At 42.5% G+C, this 17,660-nt stretch overlaps 1 protein-coding gene across 2 annotated transcripts in view; it reads left to right on the top strand.

Moving 5' to 3' along the window:
• SEMA6D (semaphorin 6D) overlaps positions 1–17,660 on the top strand; it is a 247,615-nt gene that overhangs the window by 30,500 nt on the left and 199,455 nt on the right. Inside the window, exon 2 of one of the 2 annotated variants that reach the window (XM_065847820.2) lies at positions 8,976–9,044. The gene's annotated coding sequence lies outside the window, so the exon portion shown is untranslated. Of the gene's footprint in view, positions 1–8,975; positions 9,045–9,680; positions 9,778–17,660 lie in introns of those variants that run through there. The other variant, XM_065847823.2, reaches the window with a different exon arrangement.

Here is a 17,660-nt window from a genome sequence, read left to right as displayed (position 1 = left end):
GGTTCTCAAATACCGTGCAGCTCTCCTGGGGAGGGGAAGACTCTCGATATCAATCCTTGATTTGCAGGTCTCAGCCTTTTTGCAGGCTAGAATGACCACACAAATGAGTTGTCCAAGCTCAGGCGGAGGTTTGTCGCTGTTACCCTTGTCGATGGAAACTGATTATAACAACTGAATATCAATTCATGTTACATGTCATTTTTGTGTGAAATTACTTTCTGAGCTCAAATAAATGCCACCCTATGCGTACGTAAATATTAACCCCACTGAGAGTTGGTTACTTGCTGCAATACTTTCAAAAGTAGCAATTTTATGGTTTATAGTGTTATTCACTTATCATGTGCAAAGTTTAGCTTAGCTGAGAAGTTTAAAGTCTATGGTATTTCTGTGTACCAGTGCTAAATACTTCATAAGCCACTGTTAATCCTTTGAGTAGCTTGAGAGAGTATTTGCAGTAAAAAATATATTAATCATATTTAGTCCTTTTTTTCTGTTTGCAAATTGCTCGAACAGATTGTGAGATCTTCTTATTTGTTTGACATCCGTTATTCTTTGTCAAATATTATGGTGAGGAAAACTTCGCCTACTGTTTGATCGCAAATTGCTAGCTGATGTTGTAAATATATATATATAAATATAATGTACTCCTATACATATGATTTCATATGCCATCTGTGTGATCCATCCCTTCAGAAAATATTCTGTTCCCCGTGCCTCAACCTTTTTTCAGCACAAAACGCTACATTTCTCCACAATCTCTTTCCATGGTGTGCAGGTTTGACTGAAAGCACGTAAATGCTGTCCTGCGTTTAAAAACTGCATGGTGTTTGTTTGGATTTAGTTTGAGAAGAAGAAGATAGCACCCTGGGACAGAATTAATGTTTTTCTCCAAGCAACTTTTCCGTGGTTTTGAGTTGAAACCAAGAGAATGTAAGAACTTATGGCTATCTTAGGTGTTGTCTGGGAGCCAAGGTCTTTCTGGGCTCTCGGTCTGCAGGTGTGAGGAATTGCATTAAATATCTGTTCTTTTATATTTTATTTTCCATTTTACATACATAGTAGTAGTAGTAGTATATTAGTATTATTTTGTGATTTTATTAAACTATGTTTACCTCAGTCCATGTGTTTGTCTCTTCCCTTTCAATTCTGTCCCTATATAGAACGAGCGAGTGGCTATTGTGGTGTTGATTGCTAACTGGGATTAAACCACCACACACAGACATTCCTAGCAAGAAAACTGGTTTTCCTGTGGATTCTGCACCATGTAACCACTTGGAGTCTGGTAATGTCATGGTGACAGCGTCCAATCTGGTGTCGATCAGATCCATGCTGGGCCGGCAGTCTCAGTGGTCCATATGTATATAGCGCTCACAGGATGACTGATACACACTATCCCGAAAAATCTCTTTGGCATTAAAGCTGATTTAGGAACTCCTGGTTACTCTTGTTTACTCCTGATTGTACAAATTAAGTCTAGTAATATCATGTATTGCTTCCATCTTTGTATTCACACCGGCAAACCCCGTTAAATGGGGCCTTCTTGCAGATGGTCCCTGTATAACTACGTCTTTGGCTGATGATAAATGGTAACAAAGGAAGTTCCAGATCGCAGCAAACCACGGGTTCTTGTCCTTCCTGTCATATTGAATACCTATATACTCATTCAGCCTTTTACTTGAAGTTTGCAAAGATGGGAATTGCCTAAAGGATGTGCTGAGGTTTTTAATTTAACTCCGATTACTTCAACAAACACAATGCATTTGCATTTTCAGGGCAGGAAAAACGATGCTTAAATGAAACTCAGGCCTATATTTTGCGAATCTGCAAATTATTTGAACTGTTATTGGTTGTTTGGGATTTCATTAAAGAATAATGGGATTAAAAAACAGCAAGCCACAGTATTCCTTCGTAATTTGAAAATATAATATTACAGATAATCAAATGTAATTGTCCAGAGGTTTAAGGAAATGTTTCAACAGACAATAATTTATATAACAAGAAAGAAAACCTCATTGTCCACTTAGAAGGGTTAAAGGTGAGGAAGTGGGAACATAAACTATGCTATGCAATCAAATTCTTGACATGATTGCATTTGGTTTTGTGTGCAAAAGCCGCATAAGATAATGTGTTCTAAGAGTAGTATTTACTTTAAAAAAATCTCTCTGCATATGTATTAGTAAAGATGAAAGAAGCTACGTAAAAGTTCAAACATTCAGCATGTTTAACCATTTATGAGTTGTTTATTAATATTTTATTAACTATTGCTTAAAAGAACAGGAAAAATGCTGCTCACTAATTCAGAGAATGTAAGTGATCTTTAGTTTAATGATTTAACACATAACCTTTAGAAAATTATGAAACATGCCGGTTGCTATGGTAGACACGGATTTCTCTGATGGGATACATGGGAAAGTAATATAATACACATCACATTCTCTTGCGTGAAGAATATCATTCCCTTTACATGCCAACTTTTTTCTTCTACAGACTTAATTTCGTATCTTTGCTCTTTCTTACTCTGGATAGTATTGTGTGCTCGTGCTGAGAATGAACCCAGCAATTGAGTGGCCCCGTTTTGAACGCGGACAACCTTGTGATGCACTTTTTAAAAGTATCTCTTGCATTTACAGCAGTTGAACTGTGACAGATTTTGAAAGATTGTGAACAAATATTGCTATTTCTGCCAGCAGGAAGAGTTTCGTGAATGCAAAAGCAGCGCAGAAAACAGAGTTCAAATTCATACCGTGCGGGGTGTTTTTACCACCTTGTATATAACACACTATACATCATAATCTCACCCTGATTTCTGGTTTACTCTACAGGATATACATTTTCATGCACCATTCGTAATAACAATAACTAAAACAAATAGTTGTTGTTATGTTGACTGTGATTGTTTTTAAAATGCCAGGTAAGCATAACAGATTGTGCTTTGTCTGTGTAGACTCTGAAACAAATTCTCATTAAAGGGGGTACAACTGAAGTTACTGAAACACATCCAATAATTTGTGTGACTGGAACACTAAGATCTGCTTGTAATCTAAAAGATATGAAGCTGGTATAAACGTATAGACAACCTAAAGAAGAGATGAGCATAACCTTTGCGCATAAGTGAAGAAGACAAATAAGGGTTGTATGGGTGAATGAGTTGGGAGAATAATGCTGGAAGTAGCATGAAAACAGTAACAAGAGATCATTAAGCTTCCGGATAGTTCTATATTGAAAGGCTGGTTTTCCCAAAATTGGACATTCCTCATTTTTACCTGAAATGTGTAGCGTGCACAGGTGTGAGAATCCCAACAGTTACCTTTCAAAAGGGGCAAAAGTTTCACAGCTGGAAAATCTCAGGAAGACCAAAGAAAATTACAGTGTGTGAATGAAAATTCATCATCAAATGAGGATACTGCCAGTGAGTTTTGGGAGGGTTAAAGGGGAAACCTCAATCTTTTCTATAAACGTGTAGATCTATGTACCAAATACATACCTTAAAACTCATGGGTGAGCTGAAGACTGAGAAAACAGCAGTGAAGGCAGAATGTCCACATGGAAAGAATGTAAATAGCCTACAGAGCTGCCTTAAAGTCCTTTAAGACAAGCAGATGCGAAGTTACTTATTCTGGGATGCAGAAACCTGGGCAAAACACGTAAGACAAGGTCACCTATTGAGAAGACAGCAAACACATTTCTCCTTCAGGCCAACGTGTGTCTTGTCTGGAGTTATCCAAACAGGCTGTGGATAAGCCGGCTCCTCGCTGTGTAGACCAGAGCTATGGCAAAACACAGGCCTAAACAAGCTAATTTATCCTGCAAGAAGTTAAATCTAAGCTATGCACAGTACCTCTGTGTTGCACTGCAGTACATGATACCGGTGTTCTCATATATTTGCAGATACAACTTTGATATCTAGAAGAGGTATATTTTAATGATGAGCTGTTTCTGATTGCTAACTCGACTTTGCTGAAGTTCCGTACGAGCTCCTCTCTTCCTCTAGGCGAGAAGATTGAAATCAGTAATTTTCATCTTCCGAATCTACCCCAGTTTTCTGCTTCTGTCAAAAATTTGTACGAGGCCTGGAATCTATATTGGGATTGTGAATTTATCCCTTTGCTTTGTACATGCAAAATAGTCCACATGCAGCCACAGAAAAGGGCAACTTTAACAGCGTAGCCTAAGATATATTTGCTGCTATTTACTCCAGTCTCTGTGTATGCTCAGGGTAGAACTATTGGCCTCCAGTTATAATGCTAAGCACCCAAGGTCTAATTCAGGGCTTCAGTTGTCTAACTTGCCAAAAGTGGGTGTTGCACCTTACATAGTGGATAATCTTTCTTCTGAGATCTTAGCTGCCACTTCTCTCATGGTTTTCATCAAATAATATTAATGCTTGGTGGGTTTATTTAGATTACACGAATCAGTTCATGTCTGTGCTCATTTGGGTTTGCAGTAACAATTGTAGAAGGAAACGTGTTTGTAGGCTCATTTACCTTTCAAATATCTCTCTGTTCTTACATGTGTCAATTTTTTTTAACTTCACGGCTAGGCAGGTTTCTTGTAAAACTGGACATATGTCAGCATTTACTGTCCAGATTATTATTAACTAACAGTGTCTCTTAAAACAAGAGAGAATACTTAGTTGCCCTTTTACAGGTATTTTATGCCCTGAATATGAAATGAGTTTTGACTTCCAGTTTTGCACCCTTTTTAATCTGAAGTATTATCACAAGAATAACCAGCTTGGAAACAAGTCTGACGTTAATTGATGTCTGGTTGTATTCTGCAATCTGAAGCAATTTCATGTGGATTCACTGAGCCTGGTTCTCTAGGACTCTGAGTTTGATATAAGCAAAACAATATTTCATGACTTAGTTAAAGTCATTGGTAGTTAACGGTAAGTAAAATATACATTAGGAAAGAGTCAGACCTTTCAGTTTTCTTTGCAAAACTTGGTTGTACTCCCTTTTTCACAGATATTCTGTCTTCTGCTTACTTTACATATTTGGGTAAATGTTGCAACTCTAAGAACCTCACAGTTCAGATTTTTTTAAATGAAAGCTGAAATTTCCGAGCGTTATTCTGTAAAAAAATCAATGTGTTTTTCCATTATATCAGTGCACATATAGATTAACTTACACGCTATTTTAAATGTAAATATTGTTCCGCCATGACAAGGAATGATATTTGAGGCAATGAAATGGCCACCACAGCTGGAACGTTCAAGAGAATGTGACTCTTTATTTCCTCTTACCATCAAGGAGAAGTAATGAGGGAATAGATATTTAGATTATAGGCTTAATAATTCTACCATCCCCACTTAAAATACGGAGATACTAACGTTTTCTAGCTAGAGATAAGCTCATCTGTGGGACATGTGTTTCCTGGTTAAAGTAGAGGGGGGTTTGGTTGGTTTGGAGTGTTATTGAGTCTAACACGTAAGTCCCAAGCAATGCAAGTACAAGGTCAGCTACATTTTGCAGGAAAAAGATAACATCAAAACCAACATGCAGCGCAGCAAAGATAAACAGTGCCATACAAAGAGGGTCAGGTAGGGGGACAGGGACAGAGACACAAAGCCTGAACCAGTGTAGAGAGAAACGAAGAATAAAGGTGCTTACAGGAGATGAGGAGCCATGGGGCAAAACCAAGGACTTCGCATCCCACTGCAGTACCCAGCCAAGAACAAGGGAAAACCAGCAGCACCTACAGTGCTTAAGAATACTGGGATTTCCAAGGAACAAGAGGATATCTGCCATACGACCTTAACTGCTTCAAAACTCTTGATTTAAATGCTCTGCAGGAGAAAAAAAGAAAATAAATAAATAAGTAAAAGCTGCTATATTTGCGATTGAGCTATGAGATCACAAACTAACTCAATTGCAGCTGAATCACAGGACCAGCTGCAATATGAGCCCCAGAAATATTGATAATATTACAAAAATTACACTAGAGAAATGTAGCTGAAAGCTGGTGATGTACAGTATATGTTCTCTGAGTCCTGTAAGCAAAACCAACCTGTTAATAAGAAATCTGTGAAACAAGCAGCGTTATCTCTTGGAGTCTGCAAGAGCTGACAGGCAGGAATACCTTGCTGAGCACAAAGAGGAGCAATTTGCTCACTAAGTGCCGTCAAAACCACTCCAAACTCAAAGAGGGAGGACAAGAGCATCCCAGTGTGATGGGGATCACCCACTCCTTCACCTTCTGAAACAAGCACGGGGTGGATCTGCCTCCGAACAGCGCTGATGGAGTTTTTGGTAAACTAGAGGTTGGCATTGGCTCAGAAACACAGAATAGTGAAGAATAATACTGGTCATAAGCAGCCCCCGAGGGGCTTTGCTAACATTTGGGGGTGACCATTTCATATGAAGTTCTACCAGCTCTACCGTCACCTGGCAGTTCTCTTCATCCTGTGCTAAATACCTCTGAAAACAAGTAACTATGGATGCTTCCAGAAAGCATTCTAGTTTACACCGAACTTAGAATAAATGGAATGAGGCACTTTCCAGGTGTTAAGATCAGAGCAGATAATAGTTTTATTTAAGAAGTAGAAAGGGCAAGGAAAAAAATATGCAGTGTTATGCCATCAAGTCACAGTGACTTCTAATGAAGAAAAGAAAGAGCACAAGGCTGGGTGGAGAAAAGCTGGTAAGTTTCCCTGCCTTGGACAGTTATTTTCTTTATCCATCCAAACCCTAATAAAGGTACCTGTAGTATCACTACAAGAGTTGAAAGCTCCTTAACACTGTGGGCTCAGTTCACTCCTTTGTCAGTGATTTGCATCCATATTCCTATAGCCAGGGCAAGCAGCATCCACGACGCTGCAAAATTCCTGCTCCAGTTGATGTTATTTGTACGTACTGAATTAGTATTGTCAGGTGAATAATCTTCTCTTCCCTCCTCTTACACCCCTGAATAACTTACAGCTTAGCAGATCAACACTGAGGGTTCAAATCCACTCAGGCAGAGAACAGAACTCGACCTGGATCTCCCACATCCTTCAACATCTACCCAGCCTTTAAGATACTCGGAGAAGAAAGATTGATGAACACAACTCTGGCCCATTTGTGAACCTGATCCCGAAAAAAAAAAACCAAAAGAAAGGAAAGATAATCCAAATCTGTAACTATGTGATGGTGCTAAGTGAAACTGCATCTTTTTTCAATTTAGTACATGGGAAAAAAATAATTTACTCAGTTTTATCAATGATTTTGTTTAAAGGGAACTAAGCATAAATTCCAGACAATTGAATCACTGATATTAGAAGACAGACACATGCTGACAACTTGAACCAGAGATATTCTCTAGAAACAGCAAGAGAGGGGGGAGCATTCTATTTTCCAGTAATGGATGTTCAGTTGAGATAGTTTATGGGACTGTAAGGGATGTGCAAAGCATATAGTGACTGACAGTAATACGAGATTTCTGCCCCATGTGGTCATGGTGTAATTCTGCAAATGGGACTACAGGCTACAAATTCACCAGCTGACCTGGCTGCAGTACAGTCAGACAAGAATTGTGATCAGAAAACGGAAGGTACTACAGTCTATTGAAATGCTGTGTTCAGACAGTGTTACACTGCAGTGAAACACAAATGATTTGTTGCCAAATGGGAGTTTCAGCAAAAGGTATCTTCTCAGTACCCTCAATGTCTGCAGAGTCAGCGGGAATGGCAGCCGAGAGATGGGTGGTGATGGCAGAACGGACAGGAAAGGACCCCACTCCAGGGACCCCGTTCTGGTGGTGCTGGACCATCACAACACACAGAAATGTTTGTGCTGAAACTGATGTGCTCCGAACAGGATTCTGTTTCCTCTTGGCTGACTGTAGCCCTTGTGGGTTGATCTTGTCCAGCCCCCAGCTGCCCTCCCAGTCGCTCTCTTGCTCCCCTCTTCAACGGACAGGGGACAAAAGAGGATGGACAAAGAAATCCAATGCAATTGCAAAATACTGGCCAGCAGTGAGTCCGTTCTCAGAAGCAGAGGCAGAGCAGAGAGCCTTAGTGCTTCAGCTCGTTTGGAAGGCTAGGAAGAAATTTGGCTTGGAAACTTGCAAGACGCCACCAAGAAAAACTAAAGCAGCGAAAATGCTGAGGTCAATCCCCCACCACAAGTAATAAATAACACAGTGACAGACTGAACATGGTTTTACAGGAGAGGATGCCCAAACAGAGCGAGGGGGGCTGTGGAAAGACTTGTCCTCAGGGGGCTCTGGGCTGGCACGCAGAGCTCGGCCAGTGGCAAAGGCTGAGGGGCTGGACCCACATGGGCTGCTGATGGAAAAGGAAGGGGAGAAGATTTTGGAGAACATACCAGGTAGGCAGCCCCCCGCTGATGGCTTGAAGCCAAGCTGCTGTTCCAGAATCTGAGAAACACCATTGTCACCAGAGGACTTCCAGCAGGAAAAACAAAAATGAGTATATCTTAGCATGCTCAGCCCCAAACAAGTATCCCTTTCCTCTTAGCAATTCCCTTCTTTATTTGTAGAGGAACCTCTACCTGGAGGTGGGTGTGATGATTTCCTTAATAGATTATGCTTGAAGATAAGCTGCAAAATAATTTCTTTTCTATATGCTTTAGCTTTATTCCAAAGGGAATGTCTAGATTCTGAACTAGGGTTAGAACTACCCAGATCAACAATTTAATGCCTTTTTTTTTTTCTTCAGTGAAAAGGATTGTAAACCGAAGCGATCGAGACTGGACATTATATTGCAACTCTCCGAATATGAGATTTTAATGAACAATAGCAGCAAAACAGAAGCTGCAAAAAGTGAGCTTAAATTTTATATTTAAGCTTCAAATTGGGAGACAACTCTGTCTGGTGTTGGCTGAGAAAGAAAGCAGTCTGAGAAGTCATTGTTGCAAAATCTGCAATGACACAAAACCAAACCAAAAGATTTCAAGCAAAAACTAGGGCTGTTGTGGATGAACTGGGACCCCACTGGGGGTGAACCTGACTTGTCTGCTCTGACGCTGTTGCAGGGGTTGCGGTGGCGCTTTCCGAACGGCGGTTCCACGCTGGGACAGGACCTGCCGCTCCTCGGGAGACAGGTGAGTGGAGCAGAAACACCCGTGCTCACAGGTAACGGGACAGTTCGCCAGGATACAATGCAGGAGAAGTAAAACGATTTACTTTCCAGAGAGAAATCTCTGCTTGATACCTTTCCCCGCAGCTAAGCCGAATGATTTCTTTATTGATTGCTGAAGAGCATTTGCAGTGTCGGCTGGAGCCGGGGCGGGAGGTGGCTCGGGCGGCTGCCGGATTCCCCGAGACGCGGCCGAGCAGCCCGACAGGTCACCCCGTTACAGTCGCCGCCCCCCAAGCCTCGGGAGAATCGCCACCGGAGCAGCGGGGCTGCGCTACAGCCGGGGGGGCTGCAAGGGACAAAGGCGAGGGGAGAGGCTCGGAGGAAGGAGAATAAGGAAAGGGGACACGGAGGGGAGCGGGGACGCGAAAATAAACAGCCGGAAAAACGCCGAGCAGCGAGTGGGGCGGGGGGGACAGGCCCGCAAGTGGGGTGGGGGGGGACAGACCCGCGGGTGGGGCGGAGGCGCGGGGGCGGGCCGGGGAGGGCGGGCAGGTGCGCGGGGGCGGGCGGGGCCGCCGGGCGGACAATGGGGCGGGGGCGGGCGCAGGTGCGGGGCGGGCCGCGCGGGGCGGGGCGGGGTGTGAAGCGCACCCGCGGGGCGGGCCGGGCCGGGCCGCCCGCCGCTCGCAGCGCCGCGGAGTTTGTTGCGCCGCCAGCCGCGCCAGGAGCCGCGCTCTGCCCTGCCGCAGCCCCCTGTAAGTCTGTTCGTCCGGCCTGTCCGTCGTTCCTGCTCCCGGCGCCGCGGAGTTGGCTCCAGCCGCCTCCTCCCGCGGTGCCGCTGCCCGGCGCGCAGCCGGGATGCCGGGCGCTGCGCGGGGATGCGCGGGGCGGGTCTCGCCTCACGCCCATTGTTCGCGGCACCCCCAGGCTGGGGTGGGTGCTGGGGGGTGAGCTGGGGCCGAGCTGGGCGGGGGGGGGAAGCGGTTGCCAGCGTCTTGGTGGGTGTTGCGGCGAACCCCGAGCCGAGGCCGCCACCGGTACGTGTCTCTGCCGGGCACTTCGGGCATTTTGGAGCTCGGCTGCTGTGGCTGTTAATTCTTCTCAGATGTTTCTACTTTCCAATTATTTGCTCAGCTGGGGGGCTCAGCCCTTTCGACAGGATGGACTGAGGAGATATTTATTTATTTATTTATTTATGTATTTAGAATGCTGCTATCTTCTCCTCGGTTGTCTCGGAGCACAAGCGGACATGCTGTTAAAGGTCTCTCTCCGCAGCATTCGTGAATTCCCTTTGCCATCATGAGGCATGTGCATCTAGAGCAGAGTAAATCGGCGAGATGTACGAGGCAAATGTGCGCTCTGTGGCTGACACCTGTGAGCGCCCTTTCCCCTTACAAGTCCGTGTCCTGATCACTTTGTTCGCTGCCCCCACAAAGGAGCGTTTCTGTAGCTGTGCCAGGTGGCAGCGATTCGAAATGTGCCTCGTATCAGAGCAGGTGCGACTCGCGACCCTGAGCTGCTCGCGTGCATCAAGTGGTGCTGGGTGTTAATCTCGGCGGACCCGACCCACCTGAGTACCTTGAATGCTTTTGGTTTGATGGTCCTTGATGGACTTACTAAGTGCATTAGTCTGCCGAGGCTTGGAGTTTTTAGACCTCGAGAGCAACAAGCACATTCTGTGAACACCTCTGTCTGACCAGAGTTTGATTTCAAAGGGAAAATCCATGATATGGAACTGGTGTTGTGACTATGGAAAGTGATATAGAATTTATTTGAAGATAGAAAAAAATCTTGAAGGGGTTTATAAAATGGACTACGAGATTTTTGCAGGCATAGAATGTTTGTATTATCTATCTTCAATATAGCCATTTAATCCATCTCTGCTGTAGCAGAAATTTGTTTTCCTTTTCCATTTTTATTGCCCTTTCCATAATGATTTTCTATTGATCGAATTCCTTTTCTTTGCTATTACTGTGGTTGTTGGTCCCTAATCCAATTCTTAACAGCATTTGTAACTACAGTTCAGTTTATGCCTTCATCTTAAGAAAAAATCATATAGGCGGTGAGTGCCCTTATTAATTTCACAACTTTGAATTGATAGGATTCACACAATATTGATCCCTTTATTGTTCGTTTGTGTTCTCTTTCAAATGTTAGCGTAACTTGGCCCATTTCAGACGGGTCTTGGTTGAGAAAGTGAAATAAAAATGCATTGGCTGCCTTTGATTGTTTTTCTACTCCCATTGTGTGTTCTCCAGTTACGATCTGATGGGAGTTGTAAGTCTGTGTGTGTCTTCTTTCCCCTCACTGCCCTCCCGCTCTTAATATCCTTCCTCTTCACCAAAATATTTAGTAATCAGCGAGCCTATTTTTTACATAACTCAAATTTGGTTAAATAAGGTGCTAAAATACACAGGATTGCTCGATTGTTTTTCCTTCCCTAAGGGGGGGCGGGGAAAGAGTTAAGATGTGTATAAGGAAAGGTTTAATAGACAGTGGAGAACCAGAGATTTCTTTCTTTTGGAAAAGAACCCTTAGCAATGTTTATTGAATTTGCTCGTCTGCATGAAGAAAAGAACTGTTGTTTTGTTATCTAGCAGCTGTAGGAAGATTGACAGCTACAAATTGCAAATCTATGAAGGATCCGTCCATGACACAATTTGTAGTTCATTTAGATAGTTATCCTGCACATCTTGTCATTTGCAAAATTATATAAACAAGATCAGTAATTTTGTGGAGAAGATATAAATGCAGTGAAAATACTGTAAAGATTTTGAAGCTCTTTGGGATAATTAGCAGAGCATGGTCTTGCCTGAAATATGGCATTAATACAGTTGATTTAAATTCAAATATGAACACAGCATTGCAAACAGTATACTGTACAAAAGAAACACATATTTTGAAACATGCTACTTCTGTCAGAAGAACATTAAGTGCAATAGTCTTTTTCTCAAGAGAAAGAGAACATCATTGATGTCGTGGCGTGCTTTGCATTTTTAAACAGAATCTAATGAATTACAAACATTCATTATGCTACAAGCAATTGCTGAAACTTCTCGGGACCCCAAAATAGAGAGTTATTTGTATACCGATGCTCGCGTGTTTTCTGATTATGGTTTCACTGGAAAAACGGAAATAAATTTAAAACCCCCCTATTGTTCTGAAATGAACTCTCTGCTAGCTCCGGATCTCTTGCTGATCTATTTCCATCTTGTAAATTTATGTTGAAATACCTCAGCGTGTTTAGGTTACAGAAGTTTGTTGGGAAGTGTGGGAAAGCCACAGGAGGGGGCTGGGAGCCGTCTTTGTTGGCTCTTGGAATAGTTCAGAGCATCTAATCTGCTGGGGAAGGTCAGGCTTAGCAAATGTCCGAGAGAGAAGATAGCTGAGATTTTCTAAGGTCAAAAAGAGAGATGTGCTAATTTTAAAGGACGTCTTGTATAAATAGTGCTTATCTTAACATGCCAAGATGCAAGAAAAAGAAATTGCTCTGCGTTTTTATTTAAATGTTTACTTTAGTAATTCACCCTTTCTTAAATGTATTTGTAACGCAGTTTCTGTTCTTCTGGTGTTATTTCCATCCTCTGTGGACTCAAGAGCAGTCCAGTGGCAATGGGCTGTATTTATAGGCCCAAGCCAACTTAGAACTTCTGAATGCCTCAGTTCTTGGCTATTCTTGGTGCTGCACGTTGTGGGCTGTGCCTTCCAAAAATGGATTTCTTTGAAACATGTGTGTCTTTGGAGTTCAGTCTCATTTTACCTCCTCTTGGCTAAATGCCAGGAGACCCTCGTATAAATGAGAATGTTAATGACAGATGACAAAATACAGGGGCTGGAGAATACATCCCAGTTTATCTGTTGGTGTGTCGTACTTCCTATGCCATCCTACAGCTGCATTGATGACCCCCGATACTCCAGGTGCTTCTCCTTGAATGAATTGCAACAGAGTACACATCTGCAGGATCCCTAGGTCATAAAACGAGTCCTAGCTTTGATATGAAGTAATCAAGTATTGTTGGTCCTCCAAGGAAGCGCTTAATGCTCATCTCTTTTCCAGAGGTCGGTAAGGGTGTCTGTTACGTGGGGAGTGAAGTTTTAATGGAGAAGAGTCTGTGGCTAAAATTATGGTGATGTTGTGGGTGGTTTAATTGTGAATTAAAGTAAGTGGTGTCTAGAAAACCAGACAAACCTTCAAAATGTAATTATAAATCAAAATAAGAGGAAAGAAAGATGCAGTATTTTTGGAGGCTGATACCTGGCAGTGTTTCAGGGCAGGAAACAGACGTTGATCTAGGAAATAACTAGGAAGTTCTTTTTTCTGATGGTACAAAACACCTATTTTTTTTTTCCTTTGTAAGCTGAAGATCACTTGACTTTATCATACAGTTCAGATGTTCGAGACAAGCTTTCTTTGGCAAGGAAGAGCCATTGTATTTCCCAGTGTGTTCTGCTCCTGGGGCAGGCCTGTGAATGCTCTAAGTGCTTGTGATGCTATTAACCAAGGGACTGTTCCTTTAGCTCAAGTAGGAAAGATCTTCACTTGGAAGAGAGGCTTTTGAGCCCTTTCTTCCAGAGTAGGAGGAGGTCCTATCGGTTTTGCAGTAGTATTTTTAAACAGCTTCAATTACGTATTCTTAGCGTTGTTTCAGTAATGGGAGTTCACCTTTCAGTCTCTCTGACCTTTTCCAGTGAGGTTAGCTTCCACCGAAGCCACCCTGCCTCTTTTGTTAGGTTGTCATTCCCTTTACAGAGTCGGCTTTTGCCTTTCTTTATTCTGTCACTTCTGGTTTTGATCATCTTCCTTCAGTTCTCAGGAATATTTCGTATTCATTAATCCTTACCCTTCCCACTGATACACCACTTTTGTCTCCCTTAGTCTATCCAAAGAAACCAATTCCTTCTACTCCAGCTGTCTGGTTTGCTCAGCATCTCTAAGATCTCTTTACACCTACAACTTTTCCTCCCGTTTCAAAGGCAGTCACAACAGTGTCACAGCACACGTTTTCCTTCTCCAGCCGTAGCCTGTATCTGTAACTCTAGTGTTACGTTTCTGAACTTGAATATTCACAGCACTAACGCTGCACGTGAAGTTGTCCCTGTGAAGAGTTCATCCTGGCAAGAGGTATTACCATGGAAATTGGTGATCCATCCATGTTCTTGAAAGCCAGCGGAACTGATGCTGAAGGACTCGCGTTCTGTGTGCGTGAGAGAGCGCAGAACCATTGCACGGATCATCTAACACAATTATGCAATCCTAATTTTGTGTGTTAAAAAGTTAACTGACAAACTGCTGCTGATGGCTTCTGTTTGCTCCTACAACAAAAGGAAGCAGTCACCTTGCGTCAACGGCCTGTGCCCCCTTTCCTTGCCAGTCTTCCAAGGCTCAGAATTCTCTCTTGAGATCTATTCCCTTCTACAGAGCTTAGTTTTTGTCTGCAAAATGTGTTAGAAGGCTCTTTGTGAGACCCTGAAGTACAGAATTCTGCTTTATTGCAGCTGCTGTAGGAAGGAGTAGCGCAGCCCTGCATTTTCTTCATGGGTGGTAGCTTCTTACAAGCTCATAACAGGAAACATTATTGTATTTCCAATACTAGCCAAACTTACAAAATCTACTTTATAAAATGCTTTAACCTCATTTATTTGTTGGTGCGGGGCAAGGAAGAGAGTGAGTTCTTCTCATATAGCGAAAATGTGCGTTACTGAGCCAGGTGTGGCCAACCTGAAAATGTCAGATCACAAAGTTCAGCGTTTCAGAATTGGGGTTGAGGTGGGGGAGACTGATTTATACTTTGCCATTTCAACAAGTATTACTTGGTTTGCTTTCCCATAGTTGAAAGAACAAGTGTACAAACTTGTCTGAACGTGTAAAATTAAAAAGAAAAATCACCTTTAGGAGGAAGGGAAAGCAACCATTTCGCAAAGAAAAACATCACGATGGGACGTTTCAGCTATAAATGAGAAATGACATGGATGTTGTTAACATGAGAATGCGGGTTTATAGGGCAAAGTCCCTTTTTTGTTTCATACACATATAAAAAGTGAAAAATTCCAGGAAATGAACAGTAGTCACAAAGTCAAGTATCCGAAACTTTTTGAAACTAGAGTGTACATTTTCTAGACAGTCTCCAATTAGACCTCTCAATTGCATTATATTTTTAAAAACATATATTTTTGAAGTACCCAGATAAAGAGGTCTTTGATTTATCCAATATCCATCCTGTTCTGTATCTCACCCCTCATTTACTGAATATTATTGTGACCCTGCTATGAGGGCAGAAGTTTTAATAGTCAAATCTTTTTTACTTGCTGTACTTCAGAGCTTTTGAATGAATTTTGCAGAGTAGCAGCACCACTGGGGCTCCTATTGATACCCTATAGCAGGAACAGTATTAAAGCCTCTGCAGATCGGATCCTGGGCTGTCCTACTGGTCACTAAGAACTGAGGAATATTCCAGTTATTGGTCAAGTTTGTTAAGGACCATTCTTTGCATTTGTATTGTAGAGATGGGATTTGAATCGGTTCCCTGGAGCAACTTCTGATTGCGTTTATCAGTGAAATCTTCCTTCAGTTTCCATCGCTTTCACTACAAACCTCTCAGCTTTTATTATAGCGAAAGGTTGGGGATTATATATAAACTTCTTTTTCCACTGAGATGCTGTGTCCTTAGTCTGTGAGCAGTGTTTGAACCTTTGGATCACCAGGCAGGTTTATGCCACCAGAACTAATGAAGCTGGTTCTGCTTGCACAATGCTGGTGCGGAACATGGTACAGGCTTTGCCAGATCTACCATTATTCTATAATTTTCCCTGGCAATCTTGAATCCCATTCAGATCTGGAAGAGTATTCCAATTAATTCATCTGAATTCACACTGGATATCTCTTTTTGCCCATGTTCTTTGCTCTAGTGCCTCACAGAAATCTGACCCAGTTTCTCTTTCCAGACTTTTCCACTCCCACCTTCATCATCCAAGTTGTGTTTTTCATTCCCAGGTGGCTTCTCCAGACATCTCGTCCAGTCACTGATTTCTTTTAACATCTCACTCCCCACCTCCTATGCAGGTTCATTGATCTGGGTATTTCTTATCGCTCTCGTCTTCACTTCCCACACAAACTCGCTTTGTCTGATCTATGGTCTCCTTACTCCCATTCTACTCTGGTAGTAAATCAACTCTTTTTCCCATTTGAAAACTATCAAAAACCCACTTTTTCTCCGAATCGCTTGAAGTTGTGAGGAGAGAAGCTCTACCTTTGCATTGCTTAGGTAGCCAAAGTTGTGCTGGCTCCACCAAATATATATGTGGAGAGAGTTTTGCCATGTCCCTGAACACGTAAGATAAAATACATTGAACACACGCTGAATTTCCAGTAAACACAGCTGTTAAGCTCTAAAACCCTACAGAGAATTTCACACACTTCTAAAGTAGACAAGCTTCTCTTCTTCCAGGCAAATAATTTCTCTCTGTCATTAGAACATGTTAGAAATGTTATTGTTTCAACCCAATGTCAAGTCTTTCCACCAATGCAGGAAGGCCTTCAGGTTTTCTCAGGAAAACATGGCTTGTCCATGTTAAAGCATTCCCATTTTCTTCTAGCAAACGAGATATAACAACCAGAGAAAGTGTGATGAAGCATTTACTGAAAAAGGATCAGAAAAAGGCTTTTTCTTCCCCCTGTGTAAAATGTCAGCATAAAGACATTTGCACAAACCCATACCTGGCTGTGCTTGTAATGGCATCCTGTAGTAGGGAATGTTGGGCAGCCTGTCCCGGTTTTGTTAAAAACAAGTTTCTCTTTTAGTGAATTTGCCTGTCAGCTAAAGCTTCATATTAGCTGCATTTTCCTGAGAAGCCAGATACACGTTTTGGTAGACATAGCAATGTCATGACAAGAATGGATGCGCATCTCGTGAGAGGGGCAACGAGAAACAGGTGACCAAAAAGTGACCAACTGAGTATATCATCCCTTTCACGTGAATACTTCATATATAAGTGGAAGATCACAAGGATCTCACCCCTTTTTCCTCATGGCTGACATTAGGAGAGGACCGTGTGAGTCGTCCCTGTGAGCTGAGGCCCAGTGACAGACTGAATCCAGCTCCGGTTGGCTGCAGAGTCCGCTCCAGGACTTTGGGTGCTGGCTCTGCAGTTGCCGGGATTTTCAAGATCAGTTTTGAATATTTTGTATTATTTTCTCTATTTTATTAGCAGCATTAGTAAAACATTTTTAATTTTTTCCAACTCTCTTCTCTCTGTCCTCCTTTCCCTCCCCATCACCTGTGCTTAGTGGGAAGGGGAAGAGAAGGGGCTAACAATACATCTGCAATCAAACTTCGCCGCAGCCTTAGGTGGGCACACAGCTCCCACCTACCTGTGGCACATTGTGGGCAGTCTGGAATATTTGTCCGTGTGTGGATCCTCAGACCTGCTGGGCTGTGCCTGTGCTGCACTGCACTGGAAGGGAAGCCAGTTCAGTAAGAAAAGCCATGTGAATTACCACAGGCAGAGTGCTTTACTACTAGGAGGAGTTCAAGAGTTCCCGCAGAATACTTCCATACACAGTATCCCTTTAAGTGTCTTGGAGGATGAAGCTATACGCTGAAAAGCAATTACATCTGTGGGTATACAACTAACATGTCTA

This window comes from Patagioenas fasciata, chromosome 12, assembly GCF_037038585.1.
Source record: "Patagioenas fasciata isolate bPatFas1 chromosome 12, bPatFas1.hap1, whole genome shotgun sequence".
In the NCBI taxonomy this organism is placed as follows: Eukaryota; Metazoa; Chordata; class Aves; order Columbiformes; family Columbidae; genus Patagioenas; species Patagioenas fasciata.
Note: the sequence above shows the minus strand (reverse complement) of the source record. Positions and strands in the feature narration are given on the sequence as shown.